Genomic DNA, 20,443 nt, shown 5'->3' on the forward strand with positions numbered 1-20,443 from the left:
TTACTTTTACTTCCTACAAGAAGCCTTAACTTAAGTGACAGTGCATACAGACTTAACCTAAAAATGTGTTTATATAGGATTTTGATTGAAGAAACTACATGTTAATGTTAGTTTGGATAATTTTATCTCATCATTACTAGCTATACACTGAGACCGCTTCCAAATTTTTGTCAATGAAAATATCAAAGGTCATTTGTAGCAGATTTTCTGTGCTTGGATAGTTCTTTTCTCCCCTGGGAGCTTAAACATTATTTTATAGATTCATAATAGAGCTGGAAGGGACCTCAAGAGGTCATTTCATCCATCCTCTGTCCCAAGGCAAGATCAAACATATCAGTCTTGACAGATGTTTGTCTAGACTGTCTTTTTAAAAACTTCCAGTTACGGGGATTCCAAAATCTCTCCAGGCAATCTTTTCCAATGCATCACTAACATTACCTTTAAAAGGGTTGGGTTTTTTTCCTAGTAACTAATCTGAATTTTCCTTGTTGCACTATAAATCCAATACTGCTTGTTCAATTGTCATTGATATAGAGAATAGATTGTTTCCTCCTCTTATAGCTCTTTTTTTAAAAAGAAAACAACTGCATATTTAAAGACTTAGTTCAGAGGATAAAAACATAACTATGAGTGGGCTGAGAGAACCAAAGCGAGAAAACTAAAGAGGTTTGAGACAAATCTTCAAGTACATAAAAATTCTTCTAGCGACACATACTTTTTTATTTAACATACAGGAACTAAAACTAGATATAGTACTATAGGTGAGGTCTTAACAACTACAAGCACAGTAAAAAATTCTTTTCTGAGTCCTGGCTATGCATCTGCTGATACATGTCATAGAACACCTGATGCACTCATGACAATAATGACTCACATTAATTTACAGCCTTCAGATGAAAACTGCTAGCCAGCCACTTATTCCCATCTTGTAATCCTGCCTAAACGTAGTACATTGGATAGATATACGTTGGACAACATTCTGGGTTTTTTCCAAATATTTGCCAAGATAATTTTGAAACCTTTCCTATGTCTTGTTGACTGCAGACCTCTTCCAGACAGCAGGCATCTACCCACTGGCTAAATCCTCTGCATTCATTGAAGAAGGATGAGCAAAGTTGTCTCAAGGCTGCTCAGAACATTCTCCCTAAATTCTCCTAGAAATTTCCTTTCTTAGATTACCCTTTATTTAGTGAGCTGGTAAAATTTGATAACTGTGATATGTTTGTTACCTGATTAGTTGCACAGCAGCTACCCAGGAAGCTGTTAGTTCCTTGCTGACATGGGCTTACTCCTTTCAAAGTTAACGGCAGTGAATTCAGGAACTTGACTCTTAAATGTCCTAAGTAACATCCCGGAGGTAACGATATGATGTAAAAATATATTTTCTCTTCCTTTCATGAGTAGACATAATCCAGGACAGAGCAAGGGACGTATGGTAATCAATCACATTTAAAGCCCTCAATTGTATAAATCAATACAGTGGTTCCAGCAATGTGTGAGAAGAGTTAAACAGTGAAAGAACGCTAGAAAGAATTGTTGTGGGTCTGTTCTTTGTTTTTAGAAGTTTTATAATTAGTGTTGGGGCACATTGGGCACTGAATTCATTTCATAGTATCACACATAAAAGCAAGCTGAATTCCTCTCAGTGCAAAACCAACCTCAAGCTACCTTGAAAACAAGATACCAATAACCCTGTAATTTCAATTGTTCACTCTTTTTTTTATGTGTTCTGTATCTCAGTGAAGTCTCATCTTCCCAGGCCAGTGCCATAGGCTAATAATCTGTAACAAAACTCACCCTCAAAAAATGTCAGATATAATGAAAAACACAACTTCACAGATGAGAAAGTTGGCCTTAGCTAAATCCTAAGGGCCCTAGCTCTCAGCCTCAGTAGGTTCTTCTGTTTCATCCTCTAACCCTGAATTAGAAGGGTCTGTGAAATTGAACTATTCCTGTTTCTTTCTACTGAATCACTCATTACCCATCAAAGAATAACCGACTTCCACAGAATGGAAATTCTACTGCCAGCTGAGAAAAAAATGTCCCTAGCAGTTGAGACCAAAGCCTGACCACCCACCCATATGATCTACTACGTAACATTACGTAGCACTAGTAGCAGTAGATGCAGATGAACACATTCAAATCTGCCAGTCCAAATGGTTGGCCGCCTTATATGTCACTCAGTTATTCACAACACCGAAGGGAGTAGAGCATCCTACGGATCTGATTCTATAACATTCTGTGATGGTATAAATTAATTCCAAGGTGGAAGACCTTAATGCAGCAAAGAAAGACAGTATGAGGATCAGGAACCTCATGGACTTAGAAAGAAGGGGAAGAAAGATGGCACAATTATCAAGAGAAATTCAGAAGATAAGGCTTCTTTAATTCTAAACAACATCTATTGTGTGTTTTTTGATAGGTTTTGTCACAAATTAGAAATATTTAAACAAATCTTAGACTAAATATATGTTAAGTTAGGAAAAACAGGGCTAAAATAACATTCCTTTATTATCACTAGTAATAAATGACAGTATTGTTATTCATCTAGTTCCCAGCTTTTCTACCAATAGCCAGTGAATAATGTCCAGGTCAGAAACAATTACACTGATTGTATTTGAGATCTGATGACTTGCCTCATTAAACAGAAAATGAGGTTAATACACCACGTCTAAGCAAATTTCAAATACCGGTGACCGTACCCAACTAAGACTGACCAGATTCAAACAAGTGTCCTGGAAGCAGAGGTCAAAATGCTAGTTCTAATTAGGGGATGTCTGTTTTAAAATAGTGCAGCTTCTGAGAAGAACAAAGGGATTACCAACAGATCTACATAGCAATATGTAGAACTTAATGCAAGGGGTTTTTTCTTTGGTTTTAACAAACAGGTGTAATTCTTTGAAATTTGATCAAACAATGTCACCATACAGACGTATTAACCTGGAAATAGTTCTATATGAAATGTTCAACCAACATGTCATTCATTTATGGTATACCATAACACAGTGGACCAACTTTATTGAATAAGTAATATACCACTGCTACCAATTTGATGGGTTTTTATGTTATATTTTAAATTTCAGCAGGTTGCTAAATGTCAAGTGAACTCTTTATGCTGACTTCAGACGTCACCAAAAAAATCTTTCCCAGTATGTCACAGAGCTAACTCCATTCATGATCACTGTGGGGTAGTGACTTTTTCTTTAATATTTTTATACATGCCACAGAGCCCACAGCCAAGATCAGCTTTTTCTACTTGAAATGAAAAACCCAACCATGTATATTTAGGGCATTTAAGAATTTCTTAGAACCTGAAATGAAAGAATATTTTCCCTTCCTACTTTTTCTGTTGATTGAGATTAGAATCAACATTTTTATAAAAAGCAATCAATTTTAAAAAGAAATAAAAATCACAATTCTTAGTCCGTGTATTTAAAAGGATATAGGCAAGCCAATGTATGTGAAACTAGGGGTGAAAGATTCAAAGCTAATTAAAAGGTAGTCCCAGTTGACTTAAGTGAAATTAATCAAATCAATTAAATGGCTGAATACTTCCAATTCCTGCCCCGTGATAACAGCTTTACCTAATGCTGTAAAGTTTGTGCTGCCACAGAGCAAATAAAGAATAATAATACTAGCAACAAATTTTGATTAAAAGAAGAAAATAGATTTGATAAGGTAATTTTGGATTTGTATAGAGGCTGATTCTGAATTAAATATTTTATTAATGAAGATGTAGGTCTTCCATTGCCGCTTGTATAATTTGAGAGGTTATCACTCAAAAATGATACATTTGATCCTACTTAGGTGTTTGGAATATTTAGATTTGCTATTAAGCATTGAATCCCAACTCTAATGGCCTTTTATCTACTACAGCTGTAGATAAGTTTAATTTTGATTTATGTTAAATCAATTATTTTCTATCTGCAATCTAAAAAAAAAAAAACCCCACCCAAAAATGCTAGTTTGCTCTTGGCTTTTCCCCTGTCTAGTCTAAACACTGAAAATGTCAAGTTTGCTCACTAATTAAACATATCTGTCTTAGACTCCACTAGTACCTTTCATCATAATGGTGCAGAGTCCCAGGGAGACATTATACATTCATGTTTTCAAATATAAGATGTAAAAAAATACAAATATAAATTTAATGCAGCAATCTCTTAATGAGCAAAGCAATTATGGCATGGGAGAAATGAAGGAATTAGCCTTCTAAAAACTTCTCAGTATTTACAAGCCCAGGGCTTCAGAGTCTGGTTGAGACATGATTTTGTGCAGATCCTCTATAGAGAAGTAGAATGAAATGTGAGTTATTAGTGGAAGTCAGGGAAAACGTGCTTAAAAAGAGAGTGTTGAACTACATTGAATTTATAACATAAATGATAAAATACTGGATTTTCATGACTGGGATTGAAATCTTGCAGGAAAAGATTTCTTATGGTATTTTGGTTCTTTTGCATCTATTCAGAAACCAAATTTTAAAAAATCCAAACCAAGAAACTAAAACCACTGCAACGGCAACTAACCCTAAAGATATGCATTAGCAATTCAAAACTTTGGCAAAAGAAGGGTTTTTTTTAAACTCCAGTTTTAAAAATGTCTGAAGCTTCCCGGTGCTTGTGTAATAAGATATCTCCTAGTTTGTGGCAGCTGATAGATTCATAGCATAAATTCTGCCTTTTTGTCATTTTCTTTGAGGTCTCTGTGTGGCCACTGATTAATACGATTAGTAAATGGAATTTAAGCTAAGTTCAGATACAACCAGGAACACAATAACAGAGCATAAAAAAATATATTGTTAGCATTTTCATAAAATAAGAAGAAAGAATGTATGAAAGGAATAAAGTGTATTTCAGATGGAAAGAACTGTAATCATGGAATAAATTCAAAAGGTCATCAAAGGTGCAATATGAGCAACTGGGGAAATTAGATGGAAAAGAAACACAAGTAATTTTTAAAATCTACAAAGTAAAAATGATCATACTAAAGCATGCCGAGTTATCAGTGTTCTTCCCTTAACAGGACACTAGCTCTCTAATGCCAGATGGATGGTTAGACAGATCTATTCTATTAATACAGTTGCTCCGTTTTGCAGAACTGGACTCTCTCCATTTAAATGTGCATCACAGGGGAAAGGCCATCTGTATGTCACAACAAAGTAGGTCCTGCTGAGTACACTCGGTGCAGATACGAACCTACACAAGAAAGTAAAATCTTGTAGCTGCATAGAGCTACTCAGTAGCCATCTACCACAACACGGTTTGTGCACAAGACCTCCTGAGATCAGTCAGTAACTTTCCTTCCTTCACCAAAGAGGAGCTTGGACATGAGCTCTGTCTGCTTGCTGTCTTGCACAGTCCCACACAGCACAGTGTCACAGGCAGGTTCAGCTGTGGAACATATGTTCAGTTACATTTCACAGCAAAATTGAAAATGCAGGTTTTGGAAAATCTAGTGAAACAAGCATTGCTGGCCAAACATGCTGTGCTAAATGTAAACTCAGCATTTTCATCAGAAACATGGCACAAAACTTCAAAAAACAGATTTTGGGATGGTAACAGACGTGCAAGTAATGTCTGCTGGCATGACTGTAGTCATGGCAGCATCTCAGTACTAGAACTGTGCTCCAAAATTCAGTACAGCACTGGAGAACTGGCATACAACAAGCCATCTTTTGATCTTTTAACCTATTAGAATGTTCTATAAGACAGCCCTTAAAAGAAACTTATCCATGCAGAAGCAGAGCTGCACCACTCAAAAGACTGACACTCCTACCACTCCCTTTTCTTTGGGACCCATCGTACAGTGGGTCCCAAAGAAGCAGGGAATGGCAGCAGCTTGGGAATGTCACGTGCTTGATGAAAATAAAATATTGTGGAATTATAAGGTAATACATGGGTGCAAAGAAAGGTATGGGGTTGTGTCTTTGTGGGAAGAGAAGGAGGGAAAAGATGGAGTGAGATTTAGGGCAAGAAATGAGATTAAGAAAGTGTTGTTTGGGCAAGGCTGACAAAGGATTTAAAAGAGGAATGACTGAAGTAGTATTGAGAGAGAAGTAGCTATGCTGGTTTTGAATATCCACAACTAAAGGCTATATTGACAGAAATTTTTATTTTATAGTATTTTATTTTTTTACTGACGAGGGTCTTTCAAGGCTTTTGTGAGAGGAGGGACTGAAAAAGATGAATTCAGTTTTCAGTTTTAAGAGAAGTGTTTCAGAGTGTTTCTGCTTTACAAATATATGCAAAGAGGTTAGTTTTATTCCAATACAGAACAGAAACTAATTTTCAAAACCTTAAAAGCAGAGTTCTACATCTCCTGATAGCGAGGTGAGCTATAGCTGGGTTATTAATGTTAAGGAAAACCAAGTCATTTTGAGAGGAGTGATGAGAGAGACAATGTGGGAGAAAAATAAAGGGCAATAATGTCCTGTGTTCAAATTAACTGCAGGGATTAGGCTTGATTCTGATCTCATTTACACAATCTGTCTCAGTTTCAGAGCAGTTACATTCAATTTAAATGGAATTTAGTAGGACTTGAATTAAGAGTTTGACCTTCCCAATAGTGTAAACTACCAGAACTGGAGACCATTTCCTTGCATGTTGGCCAAAATAGAGATGGCTGGCATTTTTCCTTTGTTTGCTGTGTTAAAGGGGCAAGGATGTAAACGCTTCATGAGAACTATTTGCAGTGGTAAAGTAATTCTGAAACAATTAGTAGAATATTTAATTCAACCATATAGACAAAAGAATAAATACCTCTTCTGTTATATACTCTGGGGTTTTTTGCGTGTTCATTAATGCAAAAGTACAATCCACAAGGAGACATAATACGTTCTGTTTTGGCGTCCTATCGTATCAACTGCTTCTGTTTTCGTAAACAGAAAATTAACTTTATTTTCTGAACATATATCTAAATGCGGAAGTTGCTAAAGTAAACTCTTTAAACACTATGCAAGCTTACCTTGATCAATTCCATTTAAATTAAAGTAAATTAATAGGGAAGTCTTTCAGAAGCACTGAAATCCCATTTTCAGAAAGAACATGTGCACTTAAATAGTTCTGGTTCAATTCGAGAAGGTTAGTACAGCTCCTAAAGCATTTAGGTAGTTTTGTTCAGGTTTTTTTGCCCCCTCAAAATACTTAGCTATCAGAACAAAATTCAGATTGTGTTCTTAGACTGGGACAGAAGAGAAGTCAGCAGTCCTGAAATATTTTTTTCCTTTTATGGTACCATTGAATGAAATGAACTCCTTCCAAATAAAGCAAGCAATAGAGCAGCCTCTTATCCCTCCATCTACCAACAAAAGATACCTCTGGCATTTTATCCTGAACTGGAATAGAGTCCCTGTATTTCACTGAAACACATGTATTCACGCTTGCTGAAACTGCGTTCTACAGGGCCGAATACTGGTCTGTTAGAAATCAATATAGAACTTGTCACTGGTTCCATGGGGTCAGCATTTTACCTACCATATTTCATACACAATTCCTTTGAACACAAAAGACGCAATTTTTTTTCAGAAGCATGCATACTTATATGTCTGTAAGACTATCTATAGGTAGAGATGTACGTAGCTGGAGTTTTCAGGTCAAGTACATTCTTAAATCTTTCCTACAATATGCATCTATGGCAATGGTTGCACACCAAACACAAACGCCTATACAGAGCCAAGTTTTTCTTTGATGAGCACGCACTTTAAAAGTGAGAACCAAAGGGTCATGACAAAGAGTGTAAAACACAAAGTGAACAAGATGATGAATATCAGAGCCCACAGTTCTCTCTAAACAGAGATACCTTATTTATACAAGCCAAACTTAAATGCCACACAGCTTGGGGTTTTACCATGAACGTGTTTTTAACAGCAAACAAGATTAATGTATATTTTTCATTCACAGACAGATAAAGCTATTTTTAATTAATTTCTATTCTGTTTAAAGTTTTAGACCATTTTCTATAAATTGCATTTGAAATTATTCTTTTAGTTTCACGCTAAAATAAATTAAAAGAAAAACAAAAGTAGTAGCAGAAATCTTACCAAATTTAATGAGTTTTCAGGGAAAATTGAGTCCACAGTCTCTCTCTTGCACGTGTCAAAAACCTTCCCCCTTGGAAAACATTAACATTCTGACCAGTAATACTGACTATTTGGCATGAAGCATTCCCCACTGTATGCCTGCATACCACAATTGTTATTCCACCAAAGTATCTTCTAAGTTCTTTGCCAATTTCGGAGTAGTTGGATTGTTGCTAAGAATTTATCCATAAACATCATTATCATCCTGATTAATGACTCCTTTTCCCAAAAATGTTTACAATATAACCACAGTATTCAAGTATAGATTTCTACACAAAATATATGTATAGTCTACCTTTGTCTATTTAGTGGTAATATTTTTTTATTTTTATTTCTCTCCAGATTCCAGATTTTATTTCTTGCCAGATTCTTTGCCATTTTCCCCTCTTCCTCATTTCCGTACATACTGGCCCTCTCTAGATCACCTTCTCCAGGTCTAGTGAAGGATTGCTTTCCCTAGGCACAGAATTGTAATCTTAAAATATTTTCCAAACCACCACCCATCTATTCATTCGACAAGTCACAACTCCTACAAATTTATTAATGGCTTCTGATTGTGATAATTAAACTGCTCTTTAACCTCTTTTTATGGTGCAGGCCTCATCTTCACAACCTTCTTCAAAAACTCATACTTAATTTTTCCCACTAGAATAAGTATCTCTGAGAACAGCAAGGCAGTTGCCCAAATTCTCACAGCGTTATTAATCATGGTCATATGGTTTGCCCTCCGTTCATTTAAGATCCTTTCATACCTTACCCTGTCTATTCACATCGTTTTCTTTTAAATCATTTCCAGAGGCCTTTTAACGTGCTGACATGCAACACCACAGAAACTGTTTGGTAATCTGTACATTCCTTCCAGACACCTTTCCTTCGCACTATGTCAGTCACACCCAATCAGTAGGTTACCTTCCAGTTTCCCTCCCTGCACCCTAATCCATTTTAAATTCTGCTAGCACATCATCCACTTTTGAAAGCTTTATTTTTGACTCCTTTCAGTGGCAGACATTACTTCAGATTTTCATGGATATAGTTTATTTCACCTGCACAATCAATATTATTTAACAGTATTTTATCTTCTTCAAAGTATTTTTAGTCACATCAATCACATGCTTTTCTTCTCTCAGGATTTCTCTAGTTGCCGATTTAATAACCTTATTTGGCAGTGCAAAATCTCCTATCAATAAGATTCTTACTCAGACATCTCTCCTGAGCTACTACTCTGTTGCCATCTTCTAACTCTGGCCTGCTCTCTTGATTTCGTATGACCAGTTTCAAATTTGTTTATTTAGTTTCTTCTTTGGACTTCATTTCTGTCCTCAATAATCTTAAACGCTTTGTCTGAGAACCGTTTTCTCTCTTGATCCAATTCTTCACCTCTAACAGCCTCAGCTATGCCCATGAGGGTTACCTTAGTAACTTCCCACTTAACACTAAGCTCTTGTCCCTCCTTTAGCTTCAACAGTGTTCAAAAACAACTATTGACATCAGCCGTATTTGTTCAAATAGTAATTCAGTGAAATTTCAGTAGAGCCAGGACTCTAAGTTCTTGATTTTTAATTTAAAATGTAGATACATACAATCAGCTGTATCTGAATCGCAATTTCCTCCAAGATAAGTTCTGTAGCTGCAGACGAATACTCTCCACGTTGACACCAACACAGAGTCATCTAATTTCTTGAAGAGTAGTTTGATAATCTCTGGACAGCCTCCTTATGAAGAAGGAATAGTGTTTCTGAATTGACGTGCTACAGCTATAGCATATTTTATTGCTACAATAAACCTGTAACTATTAAACTAATTAAAAAATGAGTGTGATGTGCCTGAGCTTTTAGCAAGTGAATATGGGTTAGTTATTTTATGATACCTGACTCAGCTACTTCTGATGAACTGACCAGAGAGAATACCCACATTGCTAGGAGAGCACTTTCAGTAGACTCAGAAGAGAAAGCTGACATGCACTGAACGTTCCTTTCCTATTCCCAGTGTCACTAACCTAGTTTAAAGTGATGTGACATCACTAAAGAAAAGCCAAATCCTACCTGAACAAGAATTTTCCCTTGTTTATTACATCTCAGTAAGACTCAATCCTGCAGGCATATATGCCTGGGTGTAACTGTGTTTATGTGAGGAATATAAAAAGCATTAGAAATGTGAAAAGCTGTTTCAACATGTATTTGCACACCTGTGACTACAGCCAGTAAGGTCCTGTGTCCTTTCGGAAGGATAAAGAGAAAAGCCATCCAAAAAACAAAGTGAGGGCAGCTAACTGGTAAAGCATCAAAATCCTTGTCAATTTTCAATTATCACCTATGAATTATATCCACTTATAGTAAGTCAGGACTGTTTTTTAAGAAAGTAAGAACAAATTAAAAGGCATATAAGGAAATGTTATCAAAGATCAGGTGACAGCAAAGGAATAGAGCGGAAAATCAGAAAAACGTGTTACTAGAAATTTAGGAAACACTTCTATCCTAAGAACTTATTTTTAATAGAATTCTTTATGATTATATTTGATTCTAACTGAAACAGTGAGGTTTTAATTGACTTTCTCCATATTTTTCTTCCCTCTTCCTACTAATTTATGATGACTGGGCATAGAGGGACCATAAGTGGTGAATTAAATTTTCCAGTAATCACTTCTGAATTTTTTACTGTCCCCAATCTACAAAAGCCAAGGTCAAAAAAGTTGCCACTTACTGCTGATCATAACAGGTCTACCCTTCTCACATCCTAAAATCTGAATCTAAAAAGAACAAAAATGGAACAAATGCCAAGTATTCAGAGAATCAAGAGGCCTTAAATTAACTTCTGGATGACAGGCTTTTTGGGGGGAATTTTTTTTTTTTTTTAAATCTGCCTCTAAAGGACCAGGAACAACCTACGAAAACTATCTTCCTTATTTAATCCTGACATTTTTATTAGGACACCTATTCACCTGCTTTGAACTTTAGTGTGCTGACGACCTTACTTAGAGAAGCAGGCTGTAAACTTCTGTGTGATTTCTGCCTGCACTGATAAAGATACAAATTTCTTCACTCAGGATTATATGCTTTGAAGACAGTCAGGTAATTCAGAAAGAAATTTCATATTCCAGTGATGACTTGAACAGGGAAAAAAACCCACTATGGCAATAAAAGAAATAAGGGTAAATCAGCTGAATACATAAAACCACAACCATTTCGAAGAGGTTACATCCACCAACTTGGTTTTATAAACTATTGCCATAAAAATCAGTGAATCTCTATTTACACAGGTTAAAAGGGCAAATTTAATGAACTGGATTGTGCCCATTAATTTGTTTCATTAATTTCATTTTACAGCTTTGTGAAGATTAAATAGAAGATTTAAGATGTGGCATGAGCTTAATATATTTGGTATTTAGGAACTATGCAAAACAGTAGATTCATTTCATAAGGCTTAAAGGAAGAAAAGACTACAACACAATTGGCCTACAGTCCAGATACATACATACACTGGGAAATTCAGAATTTTTAGTCAGCAGAAGAGGAATTCAGAATTGTTATATTTCTTCTCAAGCAAAAGAGTTTTTTCTAAAAGTCCCTATCACACTGACAACTAGAAAGTATTTAATATATAATTACTGAATATTGTCATTTAAAAAAATCCTTTTCATCAGCTAGTGAGGGTCAAAACAACTATTAGATGTACTGTTTCCTCTTTGAAGTTATAGAAAATGACATAAGAGTCAGATGTGGAAAATTAGGTGTATGAAAACTCCATTAAAAATTGGCTGGATTGACTTATCCTTCAGAAAATTATAAATATGTTTTAAGTTCCATGCCCATTACGTGATGTGCTTTTTTGTGAGTTTTCTAATGAGATTATGAAGACCAAGGTTCCTCTTAAATGAAGACCATCACAGAGCTTGTAATCCTTTTCTAACCTTTTGCTTGAATGCAAGAAACTTTCATTTGACAAGTAGGAAATACCAGTATCAAAACGCAAACCTCACCATCTTGCAAACCACCAAGATTGTCATCCTACAGTTCTCTTTCCTATCCCATTGACAGGCAAGAAAAGTTCAGATATTGTTTCACGTGCTCAGTGATCCATCATGAACAAACAGGAAGGATGTAAGACCATATTTATTTAGACACAGATTTCTTCTGCGTTTTCTCACGTAATTTTCTTTACACAAATATTCTCTCATGAATTTAAGGTCCCAGGGATCATATTGTGGAGTTCAGAACACTAAAAGCTCCTGCAAAGATTTGATTAAGATGAAGTTTTATTTTTGGAACTAAAACCTTTCTTTACACTGATGCTTATACAGTATTAAGATACTGTAAAGTTCCAACTAAAGTGCAAGCATACATGATATATGTACCCCATTTATGGTACGTGCAGACCATTTGTCAGCTACACTAGCAAATCTAATTAAATGTTCTGTTTGTACTTACATAAAGAAATAATTCTTTGTGGTGCTGCTTCTTTTCCCCAAGGAAGTGTAAGAATAGTACTGTTTGTGTTACCCAGATTAGAAAGAGTTATAAAATAAGTACATAGGATAATTTAAATAAACTGTACCTAAAGATTTATTATTCAGAAGCAAGGGAAAGAAGTTGTTGGATTGGATTATCAAGAAGTTACCTTAAAAAGAAATTACAAACAATTAAACTATCGAGGGAAAGGATACAAATTATTGCATGGGGATTTAGAGGCATAGCCATGTAATGCACTGTAAATTAAAGTCATTTATAAAGTACAAGTGGAAACCACACATAAGAACAACTGCTTAGTCAGCAAAGGTGAATCAAATTATTTACCACTGCAAGAACAATTCCATGGGATAGTTCACTGCATGCTTATCAAATATTTGCTGTCTTCAAAATAGTCATAAATATTAATATGCCCTGAAGACAGGCATATTCACTGGAACACTCTCAGCTACTTTCTCTGCAAGTGTAAAAGAGGACACAGCCAAAAGTCTCCCTGTGTGGATATACAAAGTTGCCTTAACATTCCCTCTCCGTTCTCTGTCACTATTAAAAAGGTCAATTATATATGGTAATGATGGGAAAGAAGGTGCTTTAGACAGAGCAGCGATCTAACAGAGATGCGAGACGTGAAAATAAGGGAGTTAGTGTACAGTTTCAGAGAGGGAAAATGTAGTTGATCCTCCTTTCGCCTGAAAGATATCACATTAAGATGTCTAGTATATATCTGGAAGATCTCCATCCACCCTGCAGCTGTAAAAAACTCGGTCTGAAATTAGGTATACTTAAACTTGTGAGTTATTTACGTGCAGTACGCATGGTTTAGTTCTTCGTGTTTTCCAAAAGAGTCTTATATCTCACCAAATAGGAAAAATATATAATTTTCCTTCCTCTGGTACAATTTACATTTACCTGGGAACTGGGTACTTCATCTTCAGGTTTGTCAAAAGGGAAAACTACAGAAAGGTGAGTTCTTCTAGATCACTGAATAAAATGAGTCTACAGGTTCCCTATGGTGCACAGGGAGGTCTATAGTCTCCTTCGGGTTTGCTTTGCCCACTGCCTTTACAATTTGGAGCCGATAGCTCCCCTTCACTCCCCTAGGATGGCTGAGCAGCGAGGTCAGGTGCCGCTTCAAGAGGGTAAGCTGAGCTGGGAACTCACTGTGAAAACAAGGCAGGCAGCCACAGAGGTTTCACAGACTAAAGGGCAGTCCCACCATATCAGAGCAAGGCAAGCAGAGCAAACCAGTGAGGGAAACCAGGTTTAGGCAAGAGTCCAAATCACCAAACAGGTCCAAGTACAAGGCGGAGAACCAAGTCTCTGGGCCAGGGTCCAGATCAGCCAGACCACTGGCACGGCTGCAGCCTAGATCACACAAGGACCAAGGCCAAAAGCCTCAGCTAAAACACTGCTCCCAGGCGGGAAGGTGGGAGCCCCTCCTCAGACAGTTCTCTTCACAGCCACTCACCTGCACCATTACCTAAAGCTGGCTCCCAAGCCTGGGCAGCTGAGCCCTCAGGGGGAGGGATGTGCTTCAAGCCTTGACACCAAGCCCCACACAAATGTGCCAAACAAGGGTTATTATGCAAGACCACTACACAAATGTTCTCTGACTTTTGGGGCATACACACAGACCAGTAGCTGAAAGATTTAAGGAATAGAAAGGGCGTCTTTCTTGGCTCTCATATACAGAAGGCAAATTTCACAGTGGATCTTTAGGGTGAAATACATAAAGCTTTAAAAAAATCCAGGCTTTGCCTCATTTTTGTGGTATCACTCTTAAATGCAAGTGTGTATAATAATACATACCTTGTAATAGTGCCCTAAAATGTTACGTATTTATTTTCATTTGCAATCCCATTTCATATTGCTATATAAGGAAATATACTATAAGGTATCACATAAGAGTGCTCATAATGCAAAGCATAGCTAAAACCCCCAAATCCCAATGTTACTTAATTTTATAGGTTATAGGATTTAATGCAAATGTTAATGTGTTCTTACAATACAGTGGAGAGAAAGAGTAGAAGAAAAAAGAAGCCATTCCCATAAGCTCTAGATTTGCCACGCTATGAGAGTCATTCTCAAATTTTCCCTTGTCATTACAGTCTCTTCGTGTTTTAAAAAGATTCTGAGAAGCTGTAGAACTACTGAGAATATAAAGTGTATTATACATGGATTTTTTTTTCCTGAAAACCTTATACAATATAATCAACACTTTTGAAGCCTCGAGTACATGTTTTTCTTTTAATGGTATTTCTCGGCACTGCTAGGGTAAGACAGGTATACTAAATAGCGAGTGATACAATGGTTACCATGGTTAAGATCTGCAGTCTTTTTATATTGAATGGTAAATACTTAAATATTTGTACATAATCCAACAAGTGGACAGAGCAGGAACAAATCAGCCACAGGCATGTAGGCCTCTCTCTCCTTATTTTAACTTGCTTCTATAACCAACCTCCCCTTTCACGAGCACTGTTATTTTCCTCCCCTTCCTCCCCACTTTTGATGAGGAAAGTGATGTATATTCTTGCCTCTAAAAAGGAAAATTATAAAGTGAAGATTACAGGCTACCTGTAAACTCAGACTTCAGCCAGAGGTAAGAGGTTCTCAGTATTTCTCACACATCTCACTTCATTACCAGAGGAACGTCTATTGCAGACACTCATTATGATTTACAGGTTTTTATTTGACCTCCATAAATAATATGCCAAAGCAATAGACAAAAGTCTTCTGAATTAAATCAAAACAGTCCTGCTTATGGGTGCCACTGCATTAAAATATACATCTTCAGAAGAAGACATAATCTGTGAATTTTATGATCAATCAAGACAACTTGTCAAGCAAAGTGAAGTAATTCAGTTATTTCAATAAATAACTCATACAAAGAAGACATTCTGTATTTGATTGTAAAATACTATTAGACAATTTCTTATGTTGCTTTTTAGCAGTGCTGACATGCAGGTGATAAACTGGAAATAACATTTACCTCCATGCAAGTTATCAGTGCTCAGGAATTCCAGTCACTTATTTAGATGCTTATATTTGAATTTAGCTGCCTCATTTCAGACACATGAAAGTTGCTTAGAATCATTCAAAGCAGGATATTGCATCTAAACACTTCAAAATAATTTCACAAGCAAATTAAGTGTAAAGGGAAGTGTCACATTCTCAGTTTATCCACAAAATATTTTTTAAAAAAACCAAACATTTACTATGGGATACGTGGATTCTAGCACTAGATAGCGTTTTCTGAAGAAGATGAATTCGTGATAGGATACATTTCTCAGTCTAAGCATAGGGCCTTCAAAATTGCTAGTTAGGCAAAATAAGTTTGGCTCGTGCAGTTGCCAATTCACCAGGTATTTTTTTATATGTTTATATCATAGAAAACAAATTATTTTTGCTAAATGACATATTTCCTTTACTTTAAACAATATTTATGTTACACATTTTTTTAGAATATCTGCCTTCACTGTAGATCTGGACATGTTTTTGCAACGCCCCGCCTCTGCAGCCTAGACTGATTTGTGGAAAAGGATGGCTTGGCAAGTGAAAGGAGGGGAAGATACTTTTTGAACCTGTCATGGACATTTCTACATATTCTGTGGTATTTGAATTGTATGTCCTTTCTGACAAAAAGGCTATTGCCTGCTGTGAAATAGATCAATGGGTGACATTGTGCAGTGATTGCTATTTGTTTAAGAGAAATCTCCCTGACTGACCCACTTCCTGTAATGCATAAAAAATAAATGACAGCAGTAATATTTTTGTTCTTGTTTCACTTTCATTCATCTTATTTGATCAGCACTGAACAAAACTGACATCTCATCAAACCCGAAAGTGTATTTCTGCACTAGGTTCATCAGAGGGTGGCATTTAAAACACAGACATTGCAGGAACAAATGCATTTGCCAGCTCTGTCCATCGATGTAAACCTGACCTTTATCCTGTAGATTTATTGACACTGTGCTGCTTTGTATCATATTTCATTACTATGTGGAAATCCTGGAAGGTCCTCCCTGTAAAACCACTTTTGATTTTTATCTGCAAATTTTTGCATCTACAGTAGATTCATCTAAAGACTGAGAAAACCTTAATATGTCTCAATCTTACATAAAACAAAATGACTTAATTACATTTTTTTAAATGGCTCCACATTGATCTGTCTTTCAGTTGCATCAGTTCTTAGGAACGTCACGCAAGAACAGCATCACTGAGTAGCACTTTTCCTACAGTCTCTTTCATCTCTCCCCATACCCAAATACATTGATAATCCTGTTCAGGAAAGAATCTAATACATATAGTCTTGTAATTAGGATTTACAATTTTAAAATAGTCAAATAAATTCCACGTACAAAACATGATCTAGGCTCCAATACTACGTTACTGAAACAATAGCACTACAATTCGTTATGCAGTATGCTTCCACTTTGTTCCTACAATCACCTAGGAGACATATAAGCCCTTTAATAAACAGGGTATTCTAAAACTTCTTCAGATTGATATGTAACAATTTTAACTACAGATAACAGCTCTGTGACTAAATATCTTGTTCAGTGTGGGGAAATTTTGATGAGAACAAATAAAAATGAACAAAGCTAATTCCAATCATGCTGAAAAAAACACATTTTCCCAACTAATTGTCTAAATAACGGTTTGCATTTCTTCAGTATGTTCTTTTCCTAAATCCCCTGGAAGATTTCCAACAAGCCAGAAGACTAAAGCACCATGCTGGTGAGCCCTATGTGAATCACATCTGTGTCGTTGTTTTCAGCCTCCTTGGCTTGAACATATTGAAACAGTCAATGCCTGGCAGTAAAGCAAATAGGCTATTTTCCTTAAAGAAAGAAAAATCTATTACTCTTGTGCTGGATTCTCAAATCCTAATATTTACCCTTGTCTAAATAATGCATAATTGAGCTCTAACATAAACCAACTCCAGATTTCCCTCAAAACCATTGTTTCCTTTCTTAAAATAGAAGTGGAAAGCAAATGAAAATCATCCTTTCATTCCTGCATTAATTGATAAAAGATTAGAGCTCAGTCCTTGAAGTCAAGAGAAAGACATAGGAAGGATAGCAGGAAAGGGGGAGGGGGATTACCACTTGTCTGCTAAGTGTCGGAATTTACAGAGACATCTGTATCTGAGAGCGCTGCCTGGGATCCCTTTACAGTCAATGGAAAGAAATGAGCATTTCTAGAGGATAATTTCTCTGATGTATCTTAAACATCTTCCTTTTGGATGGGATAAACCTATGCATCCCAAATGTAATTACAACACGAGCTTCAGCTAAAGCCCAAGGGTCATCCACACTAATTTTAGTGAGGCTCTGAGTCTGCATCTTTTCCCTCTTAAGTGAATTTTTGAGATTTAAAACAGCTTTTTCAAGCACCAATTTAAAAAATACACACCACAACATCAAAAGCAGGAAGGTGTGGATTTGTGACACACAAAAAAAGTAAATTCCTCATTCACTAAATTCCTCTAAAAATACAAGAGTATATTTCAGTCCATATAATTAAGAAGTCCTGTTTTTATTCCTCTTCATTAATATTGACAGTGCTTTTAGTTTTGCAGGTATCATGGGAAACAGAAGAAAAAAAAAATCACCTTCAGAGGTAAGATCAATTAATAATAACATTTAACTGGTTTTATGGAAAGAAAACACAAATGACAGTTCCAGTAGTTCCTGTAGAGCCCCATCTAGCTGGAGTGAAATACGATGTCTCCAGTTTCAAGAAAGCAATATTTATTGGTTAGAGACAGCTACTTTTGAAATGCTCTTGGATTTTCTATGTTTTTTCATGAGATTTTTTTGTATCATAAAAGTGAATTTTATTTTGCTGTAAATGCTGCTTTTTGAAATTCAAAATAGATTTTTTAAAACAATCTAGTAGATCTAGTGGAAAATGAAGTGTTTAAAACTAAGACTCCCGTAATACTCCATTAGAATTGAAGTACAGCATCTTACTGCTGGATGATGTTCCCTGTACCTAATTAGTCTGCCTCATTTATAAAGCAGCAACTCCACTGACGAACAAAAGTCAGCGTAAAGAAGAAACTAGATGACCTGACTACTTATCTCCAGACTTATTTGAGTCTCTCTTTTGTCCTTTTATAGACTAGCAAGGAAGTGCTAGGAGTACAGGCTACAAAATGTGCTAACAGACAAAAAGATATAGATGAGGAGGAGATGGAAGGCAGGATGCTGACCATCTTTGCTGATCAATGAAAGAGGAAAACCAGATACATTTTATAGTCCAGAAACCCCATCAGAAAAAAAAAGCTACAGCAGTCATAGTTACAGAAATGGAATATGATCTGGAAAAATAGATGCTTTCTCCATCATCTATATTCTGTATTTTCAAAAATAAGTCTTTAAACCCTTCTCTTTAATTTGCTGACATTACCATTAAAGGTTTACTGTTTGTCACAATTACATTCCAGAAGTAACTTCAAGACGACTTTCATGTGAAAAGCAAATGAGACATGAATATGTCCACGATCTCTTCACATAAAAATTTATTAAATAGCAAAGTTAGTTCAAGTAATAATGATACTGCCAGTTGGGACTTGTTGGGGGATCCCTGAAATTGATGTTTTAATTATGTTGTGAATATACTGTCTTGACATTACTGTCATTGTGTCTACTGCAGAAAACTCAGCAAGCCTATACAAGCAGCTCAGATTAGTTTGTCTAAGGAACCAGCAAAATAAGAGCAACTTTTATTCAACATAGTGTTCAAATTATTTGCCTGCACCAATCTTTCCTACATAGTTAAATATACAACTTCTTAGAATATGCTTATTAGTAGAAATGCACATTGTTTAGGCAAAACTAACTTTCTGACAAATGTTCCATTTTTAGTCTTAGTGTATTTCATGTTGTTGTTTAAAACCATTTTTAAAGTTTCAAATAGGTGAAGGGAAAATACATTATACCATGTATTTTGCCTGCTCAGATCTCTGTGGCTTCTTGTAACTATAGAGGAAGGTTTCTAATAGAATCATAGAATTGTCAGGGTTGGAAAGGACCTTAAAGATCATCTATAGTTCCAACCCCCCTGCCATGGGCAGGGACACCTCCCACTAGATCAGGTTGCTCAGAGTCCCCTCCAGCCTGGCCTTAAAAACTTCAAGGGATGGGGCTTCCGCCACCTCTCTGGGCAACCTGTTCCAGTGTCTTACCAATACTTGATTGCACTGTCCAGAGAGGTGGCTGGCAAACAGCAAACAGTGACTGAATAATCCCCATCTGCTTTTGAACAATCGAAGTTCAAGGATTAAAGTTAAAGGATCGTGCTTAGGCTGAGGTGAAGACCATCCAACACGATATTTACTTTTAAAAACTTCCCTATCTTCTTCATGGTACTTTAGGTCTAGTTTATAGTAGTGGCTATGAAAATCATTAACAATGACCATTAATTTTATCAAGACAAAAACCAGTCAGCATTGCAAAGAGAAGCCTTTTGCAGACAGCCTTGGACAGATACTGATTTTTACTGCCAGGATAACAATGTTTTCTGCAACAGTCATATAGATATTTTACTGAGCATAAAGCTGGATTTGACAACGATATGGTTAATATAGACTTTATCAGTCAGCCTTACCCCAAGTATTTAAGTCTGTTGTATTTGATTGTCTGCTGTATTGATTTTCTGGACGTACCACATTCGAGGTGTACTCTGCTAACAGCCTAGCAATGATTCCTTGCTTTGGGAACAAGAATGAAACATTTGCAGATGCTATTTTATGTCCTGGCTCAATTAACAAGGAAGGCTTGTGAGAAGCAGTTTTTATGCAGTCCTGATAAATTGCTTGACTAAGCAGACTTTTGTATGGGCTGCAGATGTTTACCTGACTCATCAATTCATGAAATCTGACAGAGATGACTTTGAG

Source organism: Rissa tridactyla, chromosome 4, assembly GCF_028500815.1.
Source record: "Rissa tridactyla isolate bRisTri1 chromosome 4, bRisTri1.patW.cur.20221130, whole genome shotgun sequence".
In the NCBI taxonomy this organism is placed as follows: Eukaryota; Metazoa; Chordata; class Aves; order Charadriiformes; family Laridae; genus Rissa; species Rissa tridactyla.